Raw genomic sequence first — 14660 nt, forward strand, 5'->3', positions numbered from 1 at the left:
CAATGTATTAAAGTTTAACATCTTTTTAAAATTTATTGTTGGTTTTCCTCTCCTTCCCTGTTCCTCCACATCCCCCCACTAACATTGTAGCCATAGGGAGGATCAATTTGGTATGTTTATTTATTTTTTAAAAATTTTATTGGAGTATAGTTGATTTACAATGTTGTATTAGTTTCAGGTGTATAACATAGTGATTCAGTTATACATATACATATATTCATTCTTTTTCAGATTCTTTTCCCATTTAGACTATTACAGAATATTGAGTAGAGCTCCCTGTGCTATACAGCAGGTCCTTGTTGGTTATCTATTTTATATATAGTAGTATGTGTATGTTCATCCCAAGCTCCTAATTTATCCCTCTCCCACCCCAATTTTGGTATGTTTAGATTTTCCAAGGCAGTGGATTTGTTATGAGGACAGGTGTGTGAGCACATTTCACTTCCATGATTAAATGGAACCAGTGTTTCTTCTGACCCCCAAGAACACAAGTTTTCTTTCTCTGAGATAGATCGATAAGAATAATCTGTATTGAGTGGCACACCTGGCTACTCATCATTTGTGCACAGACAACAATCTCCCTCTGAATCTCAAAGTAGATGACCCCATACATTATTCCCAGCAAAGAGAGAGAGAGCTGAATCCCTTAGAGTTCACCTGGGCTCTGATTAGACACAGTGATACATTCAGGAGGAAGACACCAGAAACCAGATAGCATAGATCATCACAGACCTGTTGAACACACCTTTAGTACTAAATGATGTAGTCTCTCAATCTTCCCAGACCATTGAAATGCTCTTTGCCCTTCTCTGTTGCTCAAAGAGCCTGGCAAGAACATAGAAAAGTCAAGGTATCCAGGGTGGAAATTTCTAAAATTTATCCTGAGAGGCAGGGTTGGAGAAGTGTTTCATTTGGGTGAAGAGATATGAAGGGTTGAAACTGCAGCTTGAAATTTCCAAAATCTATCTGCCTGACTGACGGTTGGAGCTGAGGTTCCCTGGGCTTTGGATTATCTGGTTTGAAGGTCATGAACAAGGAAACTGCAAAATTTATTAATGTGTAACTATGGCATGACCTCAAAAAAATATTGAACCTAAAAATTGAGTAGTGTTAGGAATTAAGCTTCAACATGGTCAAGATGTTTAAGGGGCATATGGTGATGGACTTGTTGATTTCAAACGACACATTTGTTTTACCTTCGAAATTCTTAAATTTCTCACGAAGGTAAATACTTTCCAAATTTCCTACAAGTTGGGTGTATATGATATTGGAAAAAGTACCTTCATGGCTGTCTGCTTAGAAGGAATTGAGGCTGTTGCTTTGAGAGTCTGGAAGTGGCGTTCATGCTGTTGAGAGACGGTTTGTAAAATCTAAACTGGGATAACATTCTTGCTCTTATTTTTTTTTAACCTATTGCCAGGTTAACAACAAAATTTTTACGATTTACAATAGGTCCAGAGGGCCCAAAATACGAATAAGCCTTCCTACTACATCTGATCCCTCCTTTACCTATGACTCTTCAAACCCTGGGGGTGTCTGTGGATGTGCTCAAGGCCTAATGATCTTCTTGCTTTGACATTTGCAGATTTTTAGAGAGCAACTCTTTTCTATAGGACTTCCCCAGGCTCCTCAAGCCCTTCCTCCTATCTGTCTTGGCTTCAATTAAACTGATCACTCAATTGCAGTCCTACAAGAAGTCCAAAAGAAGGAGAAAGGTACAAATGAACAGATTTACAGAACAGAAACAGACTCTTGGACATAGAAGACAAACTTATGGCTTCCAAAGGGAAAAGGTGGGAGGAGGGATAAATTAGTAGGATTTTGGGATTAGCAGATACAAACTACTATATATAAAATAGATAAACAAGGTCCTACTGTATAGCACAGGGAACTGTATTCAATATCTTGTAATACATTATAACAGAAAAGAATACAAAAAAGGATATATATATATGTATTGTATATACATATAACTAAGTCACTTTGCTGTACACCTGAAACTACACAACATTGTAAATCGACTATACCTAAATTTAAAAAAAAAGGAGAAAGGAAACAAAACTCTGTCAGATCTGGAACAAGGTTTGGTAAGGGTAGAATTTGACAAGGGTCCGTTAAGTTGAGCACCAGAGCTTATATTTGGATTGCCTTTCTTATCATGTGAAATGAACAGATTGGCTGTCTAATTGAGCTACAAGGGGCAGATCTGAACAAGGATTTTTGTGGACACAGATGAACGGGTAAGTGGCCTTACTTTATGGCTAGCGATGTATCCATTAAGACCTCAACTCAAAAACTGTGCGATCCAGCTGCTAGTAGGATGGCAGGGAAACCAGGAAGAAGAAAACTAATGTGTCAAGAATCGTGAGTTTTGACCTGCTAGACTTCACTGATGGGATTTGAGGGGCAGCAACACATAGAAAGGCAACACTTTATGTTAGAAAGTGGCTTCGATGCTTGCGGGGGCTGTTCTCTGAAAAGAGGTTCTAAAATATTGTCATTGGAAAAACATCAAAATGAGAGAAGACATTTGAAATGATGGAACATCAGCAAAGATGCAGTCTTGGCAATGAGCGCTGATGTTCCCCACTGACTTAAGTGTGCTTGTGCCCAAATGAGTCATGCCCGTGAACTTATGTAAATTATTTATTGAAACTCTCTCGCCCTCCCCTTCAGTCACCCCTTGTCAGAGAAGGATGGATTTCCATAGAACTCTACCCTGAGCTTTCTGTCAGGGACATTTTAAATTACTCACACAAGGACGCCTATGCTTCTCCTAGTAGGGGCAACCAGAGCCTCAAGATGCCCCATGTAGATGAATGCCATGCGAACATCTGTTCCTCTGATAGGCACTGCCTCTGACCCACTCGTGGCCTTGACTGGACATTTGCTCGAGGAGACAGGAAGGCAGGCAGGGTTGCATCTTGGGCGGAAGGTACATGTTTCTGACTGTTTAGAGTGCAGCTCAGTTTCCTTTTCACTCTCATTCTCTCTGGTTCTAGCTCTCCCTCAGCTTAGAGTTTCAACCTGACACCATGTAAGAGATGGACACCACGACCAACTGACTTTCTCAGTGTATCTCTATCATGGATGTTTTAGGCAAACTGTGAAGATTTTTCTAATTTTTTTATTCCTTATGATCAGCATCAACTAGATGATGCCCCTGTTTGGTGTAATACAGAGGAGTTTCTACACTGACAGCTTAAAGAAAGCAAATTAAAGAAAACCAACACATACACTTTGAAATTACTTACCGGTATTTTAAATATAAATTTTCATATTTTAAATGATAAAAATAATCTGTGAAACTTAACATTAAAAAGATCTGTATTACGAATTCCAAACAGAGCACAAAACAAAAAGGAACGACCACAAAATTCCAAATGTAATTAATATTAGAGTGCTATTTCTATTGGTTCAGTAAATCCTACTCTAGTTGCAAGTAAATGCTGTCTTCTTCAAAGCACTGGTCCCCTTGACTGGTTTGTTCTTGGATCTTAAATTGTCAGTCTCAGCATTGATGGCCATATTAATATATTTTTTGTAGAAGAAACATCACACTTGCTTTGGCACATTTACTTGATTTGGGTGTTGTCTTGTGTAAGGTCACTAGCTTATGTGCTTCCCAATAAAAAAAACTCAATACATCCTGAAACAAGCTTAACCTTGAGGTTACTCTTCCTCTTATAATGGAAGTGGGTGATTGCACTGTATCTGTTCCAAATGTTTCTCCTTGCTTCCTGTTGACTTTCTATGAATCAAAGACTCAGCTTGACTAAGCAACTTGACTTTTCAAACAGTCAAGTTTAACTATGAAACATTTCTTTATACTCAGTATTTTACATTATAAGCACAGGTTCCTTGTTTGAGGAGGTGAGAGCCACGTGGAATAAATATACTAAGAGATTCTCTTTCTCTCTCTCTCTCTCTCTCTCTCTCTCTCTCATTTTTCCTTCCACTTCTATCAATGTTAGAAATAATGAGTACAGAACAAAGTAGATGTTGTTAGCAAATAGCATGAATAATATTATTTACTTCATATTTATTAGAGGTTAAAGAGTGAGGATAACAACAAATTAAATATACTGGAGGTGTTAAAGGCACTGCTGGGTTGTATACATATTATACAACTATGTATACTTGGAGTTGGAGAAACATCTTCTGTATAGTAAAAAAAAATTGGACAGAACTTTGAGGCAGATAGCAAATGTTAGATTTTCAATTCTAGTGTTAAGTAGTTTCACAGCCTTGGAAGACACTTTGCTCTTTTGAGTTTCAGTGTGTTTATATCTAAAAAAGAGATTAAAAATAATCTCCAAGTTGTCGGAAGCATTATATGAGAGAAACATGAACAGTGCCTGGCACATAATAAATTCTCAACGAACATTACACAACTAAAATTTCAGAAATATACTGTTGAAACATTTTCTGAAAAATCCCTTCAAATGCTGAAATGAATTTAAAAATACTAGTTAGCATGATAAATTTTATCAATTAGTCATCGTTCCCTGGGACCTCCAGTTTCTTCTCAGTATCAATAATGAACAGGAGAGAGGACTTAAAGAAGAAATAGTTTGGATTGATGAATTGGACACTTTTTTAAAAAAAAATTAACATTTATCTAGTGATACTGTATCATTATTTCAAGTAATGTTTTAAAAATTTGCTGGAGTGGGCATGGAGGAAAGGGGGACCTTCCTACACTGTTGGTAGGAATGTAAATTGGTGCAGCCACTATGGAGAACAGTATGGAGGTTCCTCAAAAACTAAACATAGAGCTACCATATGATCCAGCAAACCCACTCCTGGGCATATATCCAGACAAAACTATAATTTGAAAAGATACATGCACCCCTATGTTCATAGCAGCACTAGTCACAATAGCAAAGATATGGAAACAACCTAAATGTCCCTTGACAGATGAATGGATAAAGAAGTGGTATATATAATATATGCAATGGAATATTACTCAGCCATAACAAAGAATGAAATAATGCCATTTGCAGCAACGTGGCTGAACCTAGAGATCACCATACTAAATGAAGTAAGTCAGATAGGAGAAAGACAAATATTATATGATATCACTTATATATGGAATCTAAAATACAATACAAATGAACATACCTATGAAACAGAAACACATTCACAGACATACAGAACATACTGGTCATTGCCAAGGGGGAGGGAGACTGGGGGAGAGATAGATTGGGAGTTTGGGATTAGCAGATGCAAACTATTATATATAGAATGGATAAACAACAATGTCCTACTATATAGCACAGGGAACTATATTCAATACCCTGTGATAAACCATAGTGGAAAAGAATATGAAAAAGGATGTATATATATGTATAACTGAGTCACTTTGCAATGCAGCAGAAATTAAACACAACATTGTAAGTCAAGTATACTTCCATAAAAGTAAAAAAATGAATTTCCAAAAAAACCTCTATTTATTACTTCATTTAATTTTTATGTCAATTCCAAAAGTGTGTGTGATTACTCCTTCTTTATAAACGAACAAACAGAAGCTCCAAGACAACTTAGTTTTAAGAAAAATTTTGTTTCCCTTCAAGATCTTGTATGCTTCTTGTTTATTTATGATAATGAAAAAAATTGAACTGACTGGAATTTTTTTTTCCTCTTAGGATTATCTTAAGAAATATACAGAGTGAGCACCTAAAGATGGACAAGACCTGGCTGACTGGATTCAGGTGAAAACTGACACTACTGATAGATGCCCTTCAAGCCTGTCCTTATCTTTTGCTGTGGCCTGAAGATGTAATCAACTCCCTATGATGATTCTGGGCAGATAGTAAGGCTGGACATTCATGTCTAGAGATTTTATCTTTGCAGCAATAAGTTGCAGAAGAGTTTCATGTCTTCTTGACATCCTAATTATATAAGGTTAAATATTTACCCAAAGGTGATTATTCTCTGTGAGATAAGCTGTTTTTTAATATATAGATAAGCTTCAAATTCCTGTCTAAATAATGACAAATGTGTAAGTCAATTCCCTCAATCCACTGAAAGCAGAACTGGATTGAGGCATGCCAAGTAAAACTTGTCAAAATGGTCCCTTATCTCTCACCATCTCTAGAGTTGTGTTAGTGAACTTAAATCCTGGAAATCTCCAGTTCTCTGTTTTGTTGTCACTCTACATGGAGGGTTCCTCTTTCCAGGTTGGAGGAGTCATTAAATCCTCCCTGATCACTTCATGCTGCTGTCTCTTTCTTCTCAAAGAAGTAGGATGGCCAGCTCTTAGATTGTGAGAGACCACCAAGAAGGCTGGTCACAGGTGAAGTAGGACCCCATCTGCTGTCTTGTGCAGGAAAAGGCAATTGCTTCTAAAGATTCCTGAATGTAATGCAGAGGAAGAGAGGGAGGAAAGGAAGTAGGTTGATTTTTAAATTAATATTAATAGATATAAACCTGAACAGCTGCTGTGACACTGCTACACTTAAGCCCTGTCTCCAAGGAAAGGAGTGGAAAGGGGCAACGTCTAATGTTCCCTGGGAAGACATTTAAAAACAGTTTATACATAGAGAACAGACTTGTGGTTGCCAAGTGGGAGGGGGTGGGGGAAGGATGGAGTGGGAGTTTGGGGTGCAGATGCAAACTATTATATATAGAATGGATAAACAACAAGGTCCTTCTGTAGAGCACAGGGAACTATATTCAATACCTTGTTATAAACCGTAACGGAAAAGAACCTGAAAAAATGAATGTATATATATGTATAATTGAATCACTTTGCTGTATGGCAGAAATTGACACAACATTGTAAACCAACTATACTTCAATAAAATAAATTAGAAAACAAACAAACAAACAAACAAACAAAAAATTCTATGGTCCTTAAAGGGATGCTATGTCATTTGATTTGAAAAAAGAATGGATTAACATAATACCTCTTTGTCCAGTGCTTTTTGCTGGACTGTGGTTTCTTAATTATAATAATTGACACTTAAGCAAATTTACATAATTGTGAGGTACAACATTTTAAAAAGGGACAGAAAGATGTTCTATGGAATACCAACAGAGAAAAAAAATAATAATAATGATCAAGCCAGATAAAGGACAGTTTCAGCATTGTAGAACGGGGGAAGATCCCAGGAAACTAGGCTTGATTCCAACCTTGCCACTGCCTAACTGTGAGCACTTGAGCAAATCATTTAAGTTGTTTAACCTTCTAGACCAGTGCTGGCCAATCAATTAAAAGTCAGGCAACAAATACAAACCACATATGTATTCTTGAATGTTCTAGTAGCCACATTAAAAATTTTTTTAAATTATTTTATTTTTATTTTATATTTGGCTGTGTTGGGTCTTCGTTGATGCGCGTGGGCTTTTCTCTAGTTGCGGTGAGCGGGGGCTGCTCTTCGTTGTGGTGTGCAGGTTTCTCATTGCGGTGTCTTCTCTTGTTGGGACCACGGGCTCTAGGCGCGTGGGCTTCAGTAGTTGTGGCACATAGGCTTAGTTGCTCCACGGCATGTGGGATCTTCCCGGACCAGGGCTCGAACCCATGTCTCCTGCATTGGCAGGCCGATTCTCAACCACCATGCCACCAGGGAAGCCCCAAAAATTTTTTAAAAAGAATATGTGAAGTTAATTTTAAACCTACTTTACTTAACCAAATATACAAAATATTATCATGTAGACATGCAATTTCCAGATTATTAATGAGATATTTTACATTTTTTTTTCATTCTAAATCTGCAAATTTCCGTACATATTTTACACTTCCAACACATTTCCATTCAGATCAACCCCATTTCAAGTGCTCACTAGTCACATGTGTCTCATAGCTGTTGGGCAATGCAATTTTAGACTCTCAGGGTCCTCATCTGTAAAATAAAGGAGATGAATAGGTCATCTTATCCATGCCTAAGAACATTTAATTCTGTGGTGCTGCCTTTTGCATAAAACGGCCTTATCTGCAATAACTTTGAGCATGGACTAGATGCTTCTTTCTTTCTAAAATCAAACATGTTACTTAAAATGCTGAGAATAAGTTTTGCCATGAAAAATGGAAAAATTTAATACCTCCCTCAAAACTTTTCTGTAGGACTTAAATAAATTGTATATATCAAAGGACTTAACATGATAAATGCTCTCTCTCTATATTTACATTTAGAATTAAAATATACTAAGTATGAAAGGCAAGAGAATGGAGAAGTCTTTGTCATGGAGCAAATCTGCAACCATGGAACATGGTATGTATTACACATGCCAGGTCATGAAAATTGATATCTATTATTGGTTGTCCCATCCTCTTTTTCTGGAGTTTTCTTTCAGGACAGTTAATGGTCCAACTCTCAGTCTAGGTACAGTACCTGACTTTCCCTGAACAGGGAATGCTATGGGATACAAACCAGCCCAGTCTGACCACCTTGAGTTTGAATTTGGGGAACAAATCTCCAGGAAGGAACATGGTGGAGGAGTGTCATCCCGATGGGACAGTCCAGAAGGGACTGTCCATTTTCTCCTCCTGCCCATTTCTCTGGACCATCACTGGATGCTGTCCTTCTTAGGTCTGGTTACTCAGCTTTCCTTTGATTCTATAAGATTCCTTATAGGTTTCATATAAATTCCCCCTCTTTGATGAATACAGATATTTTCTGCCAAACACCCTGATTAAGCTAGGTCAAAAAATTATACTTTTAAGCTCCACAACCCCTTCTCATTTGGACACACCTCCAGTCCTAATATCAATTTCAACACTTTGGACAGCTTCTTTCAATCTAACTGTGAGATAAACAGTCACTCACACTTGCTAAATTTCTGCTGGCAAGTTTTCTGGCCTTCCAGGCTACAGTGTCCAAGATAGTAGTCACTCACTAGCCACATGTGGTTATTTAACTTTAAGTTAAATAAAATTTAATTAAAATTAAAGTTCAGGTTCTCATTTGCACCAGCCAAACATCGAATGCTCAGTAGCTACATATGACTAGTGGCTACTATATTGGGCAGCACAGAAATAGAAAGTTTCGATCATCTCAGACAGTTCTACTGGACAGCATGGGTCTAAGGACTTCCAGAACATTTGTTCAAAAAAATTCCTTAACTGTTGAGATACTTCCGACTGAAGGCTATTAAGGAAAAACAAAATGAAGTGTATAGTAGGAAAAAAGAATCATTTTAAAAAATGGAGACTAAATGCATCTTGCACAAGAATAAAACAGAGTTCAACAAATATGGAGCTGCATAGCGCAAGGAGATCAGCTCGGTGCTTTGTGACCACCTACAGAGGTGGGAAAGGGAGGGTGGGAGGGAGATGTAAGAGGGAGAGGATATGGGGATATATGTATACATATAGCTGATTCACTTTGTTATACTGCAGAAACTAACACAACATTGTAAAGCAATTATACTCCAATAAAGATGTTAAAAAAACAAACAAACAAAAAAAATGTGGAGGAATAGTTTTAAGGCTTTGAGAAAGAGTGCCTGTGGAGATGAACAGATAATCCATATCTTAATTTTTCCTTTGGGGATTACGAGATCCTTTTCAAAGTCCTGCTCTTTTGAGGACATTGAATTATTACATTATAGAGTATTCATTTCCCAAGTATCACTAGTGACTCGCAAGTCATTCTCACTCATTTTCGAGCTAAGAGAGTTGTCCAGAGAGCATATGTCTCTTTCTGGGTCACACAGATCAGTTACCTGCAGAAACAATGCACGTCTCCTCAAGTCCCAATCTAAACAGCTGTTATCTGTTGGACAAGGTATATTCAGGACAATTACCTAAGAATCATTTCTGGAGCATTATTTTAACTAAAGATAGTCAAATCAGAGCCTTCCTGAACTCAGACTTCTTGGCCTCCTATGAAGCAGGAGGTTGTGCCGTGGCCATATTACAGGGCAACATTATAGCCAGATATATCTGGGTTTCTCTAAGGACCAGGAAAAAGGAAGTCAGCTCTCTGGAGTCATATAACCAAACCTGACCCTGAACTGTCTAAATTTTATCCCCTGAAATTTGCAAGTCTCCATCTACTTTCTCAAGCAACTTGGGAAATTAAGTCATCGTTTGCAGGTGCATTTTGTTTGGATAAGGGTCTTCGTAGCTAAAATAATGTGTTGAATAAGAAGGAAAAAACGGTTTGTAGAATTTTTTGTGAAGTATATTGCAAGCCAGAACCAGAGAGAGCATTTCCTATTATTAAATGAAAGGTTTTATGTGAGGAAGAGAAAACTGTCAAGCATATAAACCTGCATTAAATTAGGTCAGTTTCCAAAGAGACATATTCATGCATATGTAAGTGAAAAATACACTTTTGTCCTTGGGGCCTAAATCTACCAGCTCTTGAGTTCCGGGACTTATTCTGGACGTTCTTAAGTTTTACATTTCCTTAAGTGGTTTAGTGTTGGCTTGGCCAAAGTCTCCCTTCCTGCCTGCCAAGTCTTCCTGTCTGTTACACATCTGATGGTTTCCTTCTGGGGTGCTAACTGTTGCTGTCTGACAAATGAATTAACAAATAGGACATTATCAGACTGGTTCCTAGATAATTAATGTACATTTGACATTTCAGTGATTTTATGCATTGAAAGACATTTGCTTTTAATGGATACTCTTATTCTCGACTTTGTTTGGATTTTTTTCAGCTACTCTTTACAACCTTTTTGGAATAATAATCATGTTTCCTCTCCCAGGCTAAATCAAATTCCATGTATTTTGCTTAACTTCTTTCATGACTTTTTGTCTCCTTTCCCGGTGTTCTCATTGATTCTAAACTGGATCACTTTAAGGTCCACTGGCCCATTCAATTTAATACATCTTTTTACTTTCCCCCGAGTAGATTAAGCTGGCACTCTGCACTGGGAATGGTCAGTAATGCCACACAGTGGGGGTCACCCCTTCGAGGAGGCTGGAGATCTGAACTCTAAGAGAAAAATCATATTAGAGGGATAATTTACTTTCTGAGGAACGGTAGAACCAAACTTAAAACTATTTTTTATTGAGGTCTTCTGATTCTGTTCACCACCTCTTTGGAGCAAAAGCCAAGTAAAAGATCCTTAAAGTCAACCTAACACAAACAAAACCAAAAACTTATGCATTTCCATATCCACCCCCCTTTAACTCACCGATAAACATGTTCTGTTAGTTTCAGGTGCACAGCAAAGGGATTCAGTTATACATATACATGTATTCATTCTTTTTCAGATTCTTTTCTCATATAGGTTATCAGAGAATACTGAGTAGAGTTCCTTGTGCTATACAGTAGGTCCTTATTGGTTATCTGTCTTATATATAGTAGTGTGTGTATGTTAAACCCAAGCTCCTGATTTATCTCTCCCCCATACAGATGAACTTATTTACAAAACAGAAATAGATTGCTTGGATTCTAATCCCAGCTGTTACTAACCTTTCTAATTTAGTTTCCTCATCTGTAAAATAGGAATAATAATAGCACATACCTTATAGGATGGTATTAGGATTGAAAAAGAAAATATAAAGAAAAAGCTTAGAAACATTAATTAAATATTTTATCATTATGAAACTTATTACAATAGTAGTTTATTATGGTATGTGGGAAATCTATCCCTGGTAGCCTTGTCCTGTAGCATAAAGTAATTGATGCAAGTTTTTTTTTTATCTTCCAAGGCTCAAAGAGGCTAGAAGGAAGCAGATCCCTGCTAGTATTGAGTCTGGGAAGCCTAGCGAACTGGAATTCCATTTGCAACTAATATTTCCCTGGTTAAAGACAAGAAGGTGAATCAGGTGTTACTACAAGTTCAAACTCATGAGTGCATGCAAACCTATTTTTATTACTTAGGATACTAGCTAAGCAACCAAATCAAAGGCCCAGATAAAAGTGGTTTAAAAAGGTAAATTCATTTCTCTCTCTTGTAACATTCTGATCATCAGTCATCCAGGTCTGATATGGTCATGTTATTCAGCTCTCATTATCACAAGCACGGTTCTAGCTGCAAAAAGAAGAGAAAAGGACAAAGGAAGACATAGCCATTTTCCTTGAGGGCATAAACTGAAAGTCAAACTCATTATTTCTATTTATAAACTTTTGGTCAGAACTTACATGGCTCCACCTATCTGCAAAGGGGGTTGGGAAATGTCTTTAGGTGGGAGGTGATGCTAAACCCACATCCCATTTAAGTTGAGGGTTCTGTTACTAAAGGTAGAAGAATGAGAGAATGGAAAGAAGAATAGATATGGATGGAGAACTAGTACCATCTTCCACAGCCCATCCTTCTATGCACTGAAGCTTTTTCAGGAATAGAATCCCTTGATCTTCCCCAAAGGAGTCAAAGGCCCATCGAGTTATTCCTTTCAACACAAGGTTTAAGATCTTGGGTTGTATGAAGTACTTTTTTTTCAATTCTTAGTGTGTCCTTTCATTGCCCTGCAACCTGAAAACTGAACTGTAAGTATTTTACTTCAATCTTAAACCTTACTATGCCCAATTTAAAAGGATGGAGAATATCTATAATAAAAACTTTTCTTTGCAGAAGGTGTGGAGTGGGGAACACATCACAGTTGCTCTTCAGAAAAATTATATCTTGCTGGGCAATGACTGTGAACATTCTCAGTCCTGCCCATAGGTTAAGTTCCTGGTCTAGCACATTTAGTAGTTGTTTGTTTGGAGACAATTTTCTTCTACAATTTGGGGTTTTTCCTCTGGGGAGTTTTTCTTGTATTTTGAACTCCACGGCCACCTCTGAAATGGGCATTGGAGAGAGCCCGTTTAAAACCCTAAGGTTTCTTTAGATATCAAACAGCCACAGGCTTTGAAGGTCAGGCTTGTAGTTTCTTAAATAGCAAAATACCTTCAATAACCTAGTAGGCTTCTAGTCTACTTGCCTTTGGTCAATCCTATGTGCCAGAAACATGACCAAAGACATAATGTAAGTATATATATTTGTTAAACTTGATAATTTTGCTCCTTTATTCCCTAGCCTCAATGGTCTGACCATCTCCATCATTTTCAACTTAATAAGGGATCAGTGAATTGCTACTGAAATAATGGATGACATTTTTCATTGGATTCCCAAGAAGTAGAGCCTCAGACAAGTGTTCATGTGACAGTGATTGATTAGTAAGTGTGATCCAGGAAAACCAATAAAGGAGTAGGAAGGTGGGCCAGGATGTGAAGGATGGCAGGCGATGCCACTGGAGGGTGACATTACCTCAACTACCCAGGTAAGCTCTGGAGATGTTACAGTGGTAGAAATCACACCTTTAAAGTTGTTCTAATCGGGTAACGAGGGAGCTGCAGTATTTATTCTTCTGCACCCATTGGTCACGATTTGGGGGCTGCCCCAGGTTAAATAAAGGAACTCCTGGCTCTCACAGTTTGAGCCAAAGTAGTTCCAGCAGCACAAGGGCAGCCTGCCAAAAAAAAAAGAGATGTTGGTTCCAGGGAGAGGAAGCAGTCTTGGAGCTGGTGTGTACTCAGATGGTACACCGTGATCACCTTGAACACTGGCAGAGTTCTAGCATGGTCTGCTTGGAATAGGCAGGCAACTTCCTTAATCTGATAATTAATTCAATGGGAAATAATGGGTAGACGCACAGTCTCACATGCTACCTGCACTATCTCTGTGGAGGTACCTCTTATAAATAGTATGCTGCAGATGGGATCCTGGAAAACTGGCAGAAGCCAGCAAAGAGTGAGAATTCTTACCAAAGTCAGCTCTCCTGGATTAGACGGGCAGAGGGAAGATGTGTAGAGATAACCCTGCAAAGATGCTTACCGAAGTATTGTGTATAATAGCTTCTAATTGGTAATAACCGTGGGCTTCATTTCATTAGATAAATTTGTCACCATATTATGCAAACATTAAGTTTTTTCAGAGAGTTATTTTTAATGTACATAATAAATATTTATATTTATGTAGTCCCTCAGGTATAAAAATATAATACAGTTAAAAGCCTCCCGCTTACCCTCATCCTCTATTAGCCCAAATCCCAAGTGCCCGACCCACAAAACATCACCTATATACTTGTTTATCTTCCAGCATTTTTAAAATGCCCATTCAATCATAAAAGCAGAGATTTCTAGTTTTCTTCTTTTCGTACACAATATGTGGCAGGCCATTTTCATCATCTTACACTGTGCTTTCATCACTTAATGATATGTCTTTAAGTTCTTTCCGGATAAATCCATAGAAGGAATCCTCATTTTTTTATTAATTTACAGATCATAATTCTATTGTGTATTTAACCAGACTCCAGTTAATAAACCTTTGGGTTATTTTTATCTTTTGCTGTTACATAAAGTGCTTCATAAATCAACTGGTGTATACATTACATACATAGTTTTGCACCTGGGTAAATATATCTGTAGAATAATTCTCTAGGAATGTGATTGTTGGGTTGAGGGGAAGAAGCTCTTGAAGTGTCAGTAGATGTTGCCAGATTGCCTTCTACAAGGGATTGGATCAATTTAATTTTCCCGCCAACCGTGTATGAGAATTTACTTTTCCCCATAGCTTACTACCAAAGTGAATTGTGAAACTTTTGTATTTCTCCCAATTCCGTAAGTGAAAATGGTATCTCGGTGTATGAATTATCTATTTCTATGTGACAAGTCCCCCTCCCCCCCCAAAAAAATCTGACTTAAAATAACCATGATAGGCATATCATTCTGTGGGTTGGCTGGGCTGTTCTGCTGGTTTTTCCTAGGTTTATTCAT

This window comes from Balaenoptera acutorostrata, chromosome 4, assembly GCF_949987535.1.
Source record: "Balaenoptera acutorostrata chromosome 4, mBalAcu1.1, whole genome shotgun sequence".
In the NCBI taxonomy this organism is placed as follows: Eukaryota; Metazoa; Chordata; class Mammalia; order Artiodactyla; family Balaenopteridae; genus Balaenoptera; species Balaenoptera acutorostrata.